Here is a 5,426-nt window from a genome sequence, read left to right as displayed (position 1 = left end):
GAAGCAGAAAAGCATATCGTGTATGTATTGTAATAAAACAGAAACTGCAGGGAACTTTATACCATCTACATCTGCCTTTAAGGTTTGGGAGAAGCAGGAAGGACTTTTGGTAAAACCCTGGGGCAGTATTGTACAGATGTATTGCTTTCCTTCCCAGGGAAAGGCAGAGAGATATTGACTGGCCTTATCCACAGGGATGTTAAAGTGGATGATTTATCCACTACATAAATCAATCACAGTGAAAAATTTGCTTTCTGTGGGGATGGAGGCTAACAAAATATGGGGATTTGGAGCTACAGGGTGTCAAAGGATAATAGTATTGTTTATGGCTTGGAGATCCTGAACAATTCTCTATCCCTGGCCATTGGGTCTCCCACAGGCAAAATAGGATTATTGCCAAAGACTAGTATGGGGGGATGAGAGGCTCTGAGACTAATACTCTTCTATTATGGGCCTGATGCCTTGAAGGGTCTCTTTATCTATGGAGTATTGATTCTGGGAAGATGTTTTGAGGGATCTACTTGGATTTTTTTAAAGACTTATTTTTTATTTGAGAGAGGCGCAAGTAAGGGGAGGGGCAGAGGGAGAGAAACTTCAAGCAGACTCCCCACTGAGCAGAGCCCATGACCCATGAGATCATGACCTGAGCCAAAACCAAGAGTCAAACGCTTAACCAACTGAGCCAGCCAGGTGCCTCATTACTTGGATTTCACAGGAAAAATAAAACTGTGCTATGGATTCTGCCAATTATCCATTAAGAATGTTGCCCCAAAAGATATGGCAGCTGATTCAATAAGGACAAATGGTTAGTGTCCTTAAAATGAGCTCTACTCCATCAGAAAGGAGTAAATAAAAGATATTGAAGCATTGTTCAGCTGATTAGCCATCTTCGTTGCTGTTATCAAGTCTAGAATTATCTCCCCCTTTTAGGAGAAAGAAGTTACAACACACTATTTCTCTAAGAAATATCAGCCCAACAAATAAACAAGGGTTCAGGGACTGAGGAGAACCATTTCAGTCTTCCAAGGCAAGGCTTTGTCATACAGTAGGGTGGAGTGCCAGAAGTTTAGCCCTGGTATTAAGATTCATTCCCAGGGTTGCCTGGGTGGCTCAGCAGGTTAAGCCTCTGCCTTCGGCTCAGGTCACGGGCCCAGGATCCCAGGGTCCTGGGATCGAGCCTCACATCGGGCTCTCTGCTCAGCAGGGAGCCTGCTTCCCCATCTCTCTCTTTCTGCTTCTCTGCCTATTTGTGATCTCCGTCTGTCAAATAAATAAATAAATAAAATCTTTAAAAAAAAAAAATTCATTGTTTCCTTAAGCCAGTTAAGAGGAAGGGTTGGGAAGAACCTCCTGAAGTTCTTCAGAATCCCACAACTGGCACTTAGGAGGGCATTGGGAAGACTTGCTGGAGAATGGAAGTTGCCTCAGTTAATGTAGTTAATGTTTGTAATAGTCTTTGTTCCAGTTTCTGGCTTTTTGTAACAATCACAAAGGTAGGGGTTGGGAGGTTGGTCTTGTCTGCAAGCTTCCATTTATGGGAGTTGGAAATTAAGGATTTTACTGATCTGCCTTTTAGTTGAATCATCTAGGGCATGGGTGAGCTGATGCTGATTGCTAAATTAAGGTTGGAGTAGACATGGTCACCCATTCCATCCTGTTCCTTTTTTTCCCTCCTTTTTTGATAAGCTCCAAGCCCAGCATGGAGCCAAACATGGGGCTTTAGCTCATGACCCTGAGATTAAGACTTGGGATCAAGAGTCAGCTGCTTAACCAATGGAACCACCCAGGCACCCACCATGTTGGTATTTTTTTTTTTTTTAAGATTTTATTTATTTATTTGACAGAGAAAAATCACAAGTAGGCAGAGAGGCAGGCAGAGAGAGAGAGAGAGGAGGAAGCAGGCTCCCCGCTGAGCAGAGAGCCCGATGCGGGACTCGATCCCAGGACCCCGAGATCATGACCTGAGCCGAAGGCAGCGGCTTAACCACTGAGCCACCCAGGAGCCCCCCCCATGTTGGTATTTTTAACTGGAGGCGAAAGATCCTGGTTTAGTGCATTACTGAGCGTAATGTTGAGAGCTGAGTGAATTCAACATCCACTGGAAGACCAGAAGTTTACTTAAAAACAGTTTGGGATTGGCTATAATATTCATGCACAAGCTTACTGGGTTTCTGGGTACAAGCCTGAATCTTATTCAATCATCAGGTTTTGGGAAACCCTAGGGATTGTCAAGTGACATCAGTTAGTGATTGCTGATCCTGAATATATAACAAGGCAAGGGGTTGGTCTCTGATTTGCAGTTCAGAGATTTTTTTCCCGATCATGCGTGTGAGCTGTTCCCTTCCAGTGTCGGGCTTGGCCTCCACCAACGAGCCTGAGAACTAACAGGTACAAATCTGAGAAACTTGGTTGGTAAGTCTGGACTAAATTAAATTTCTTGGCAATTCTATGAGAATCTTTAGTAACTCTAGGAAAATCTTAAACTGTAGATCACGGTCTGGCCTTAGTCCAGATGGCAAAGGAAATTAGGGGGTTAGTAAAATCCTCAGAAGGTCTAATTTTAAAGGAGCAGATTCTAATGGGTTTGGGTGCAGAGGTAGTAGAGAGAGGTTTGGAGAGAAAGGGCAATTCAATTAGAGGGTCGGGATGAAAGAAATGAAAGGTATGAAGGAAGGGCAGGAAGGGAAAAGAAGATTAATGAGGCACTGAGGGGTGAAGGGGTTTCTGATGCCTTTTTATTTATTTATTTTTTTAGTTGTGTGTTTCCCCTGGTCAATTTAGAAACAGCATTTTGTAAAGAGGCAATTTTAGAATCCTGGATATCTTTGGAAGCCTCAGGATACCAGTTGAAATAGGCGGCCTGTTCAGTTTATTTTCTTTTAAAGCGGTGGTCTTCTAATTTGGTTCTAAAAAAGCAAATTTGGGGAGATTTAAAGTTCCCTATAGTGGTTATTAGAGTTCTAAATTATTTTTGGTTATGTTGGTCCAATTAGTTAAAAATGCATAGGAGGAAGGACCATACTTTTTAAACTTAAAAATGGTTGGGGTCCCATAGAACTCTCCTGAGTGCACTTGTCAGATTGATATCCCTTTATTCAAAACTAGAGGCTCAAAAAATCCAAATGAGTACTCATCAGGAAGGACAAAGCATTTTTTAAAAAAGATTTTATTTATTAATTGGAGAGAGAGCACGCTTGCGCATTGCAGGGTGGGGTGGGGCGGGGGAGGGATGGAGGGGAGGCAGAAGCAGACTCCCCGCTGAGCTGAGCAGGGAGCCCCACTGGGACTCCACCCCGGGAACCCTGGGATCATGACCTGAGCTGAAGGCAGCCACTTAACTGACTGAGCCACCCAGGTGCCCCAGGAAAGACAAAGCCTTTAAACAGATCTCAAATAAAGTTGGAGAACTCAGCCAAAAGGAAGGAGTTCAGATCTGAGAAGAGACTTAGGGACTAAAAGGAAAAAGACTCATGGACGCTAAGAGAACAAAGTGCTCAAGTGGGTAGCTCACATGGTTCTCTGAGGTCATTAGTTCCTCAGTGGCTCATCTCTTTCCCAGCCTCCTATTTGGTCGCCATGGATCATTGACCTTAAAAAAAAAGGGAGGGGGGTGGAGGGAGCCAGTCATTTTACCAGCAAAATGAGTTTATTTGGGACTAGCAGAGGAATTTTAATTTAGGACAAGCAAACTACGGTAAACCATAGGAAAGTCCAGAGAACAGAAGAAAGGTGCTTAATTTAAAAGGGGTTTCACTGAGTTTCTGTGCTGCAGCTGGGCAAGGGGAAATTTTTCCTTTCTCCTGCTTGGATATGTGCAGTAAGCTTCTTTGGTGGGAGAATGCATGGGATGCTTCTTGTGGTGAGGAGTATTGTGTGACTGCTCTCCCCTGCCTTAGGGCTTCCAACTCCATTTAAAAGGATGTTTCCTTTATTGGCACAGGAAAAAAAAAAAAGCTCCTACTATTCATATAACTTAGGAAATTAAAGGGTTTCAGGAACTCTGCCACTGGGGGCAGAGACCGGTATATATTTTCTCTTTTCTCATACTGATCTATTCCATACATTTAATGCTTGAGCTCTAGGACTATAACCCACCCCTCCATGCAGTCACATGAATCTCCCAGAGAAAAACGAATATTAATATGTCCTGCATGTTCCAAACTTTGCTAATTTTGCCTCACTCTCTTGCTATCTTTATTTTTTTCTATATCTCCACTTTTCTGTTTAGTAAGTCATAACGTTCTAAACCTTTTGACATAAATTTCCTGGGAGTCCTCCTACACTTCCTTCTTTTTCTTCATCTACGATCAGTCATTGATCATGTGCTATGGATTCCACCTACTGAATGATATCAGCTTTAATCTATCCATTCTGTTCTGTTTCTAATACTTCCAGCTGCAAGTAATAACAAATCTGACTAAAAGCTGTCTCAATCAAGGATTTGGGAGCTTCACTTAAAGATTCTAGAGTTAAGCTAGAGTTGTCAGAGCTCTAGAAGGGCTTTTCTGGAATTCTTAGGTCTTCTCCTCAGGGCTGTGTGCACCAAAGCAACAATAAGTAACATTTTTTTTTTTTTCACATAAAAATACCCAGAAGCCAAAAGGATAAGGTTCTTTCCTGCAGTGCTAAATCTTTTTATCAGGGTAGATAGATTTTTCTAGGAATACGTGGCCAACTATCACCACTCCGCCCCACCCCAACACACACATACACACAGACACAATCAATCTCTCTCTCTCTCTCTCATTACCAGCCTGAGAGCCCCTGGTCAGCAATGGGTCACACAGCTAGGCTCTTTCTGGGCTCCTGTGGTCAGGGGTGGGCTCTGCCAGGAGGAAAGTGGAGTGGAAAAATAGCTGTTAAGTGTCTGTTACATTCTATATCTTCCCCCCATTTTCTCGACTCTTGCTGGAGTTAGGGTTTTCTATAATGTCTGCCATGAGCTGTTTTCATAGACTTCTGAATTCTCTCCCTGTTGCCCATATCACTAACATCCTTTCTCCTGGAGTGAGCTTTTTAAATGGTATTATAAATACTTTTTAAAAAAATTATTTCTTTTGGGGCACCTGGGTGGCTCAGTGGGTTAGAGCCTCTGCCTTTGGCTCGGGTCATGGTCTCAGGGTCTTGGGATCGAGCCCCACATCGGGCTCTCTGCTCAGCGGGGAGCCTGCTTCCCCCTCTCTCTGCCTGTCTCTCTGCCTACTTGTGATCTCTGTCTGTCAAATAAATAAATAAAATCTTTTAAAAAATTATTTCTTTTAATTTGTCATTCCAACATTTTTCATGCTTGGTGAAAAAAGTTTGAATAAATTAAAACCGCATTAACTCATCAGGATTCATTTAAAAATTGTCAGTAAGAATAAGAAGCTAGAACTTTTGAGAATCTGAGGGTCGATGGGGGAAGTATTGCCTAGGAAAGCATTTCT

Source organism: Mustela nigripes, chromosome 13 (genome assembly GCF_022355385.1).
Source record: "Mustela nigripes isolate SB6536 chromosome 13, MUSNIG.SB6536, whole genome shotgun sequence".
NCBI classification, from domain to species: domain Eukaryota; kingdom Metazoa; phylum Chordata; class Mammalia; order Carnivora; family Mustelidae; genus Mustela; species Mustela nigripes.
The sequence above is the reverse complement of the archived record's forward strand: the minus strand, read 5'-3'. Positions refer to the sequence as shown.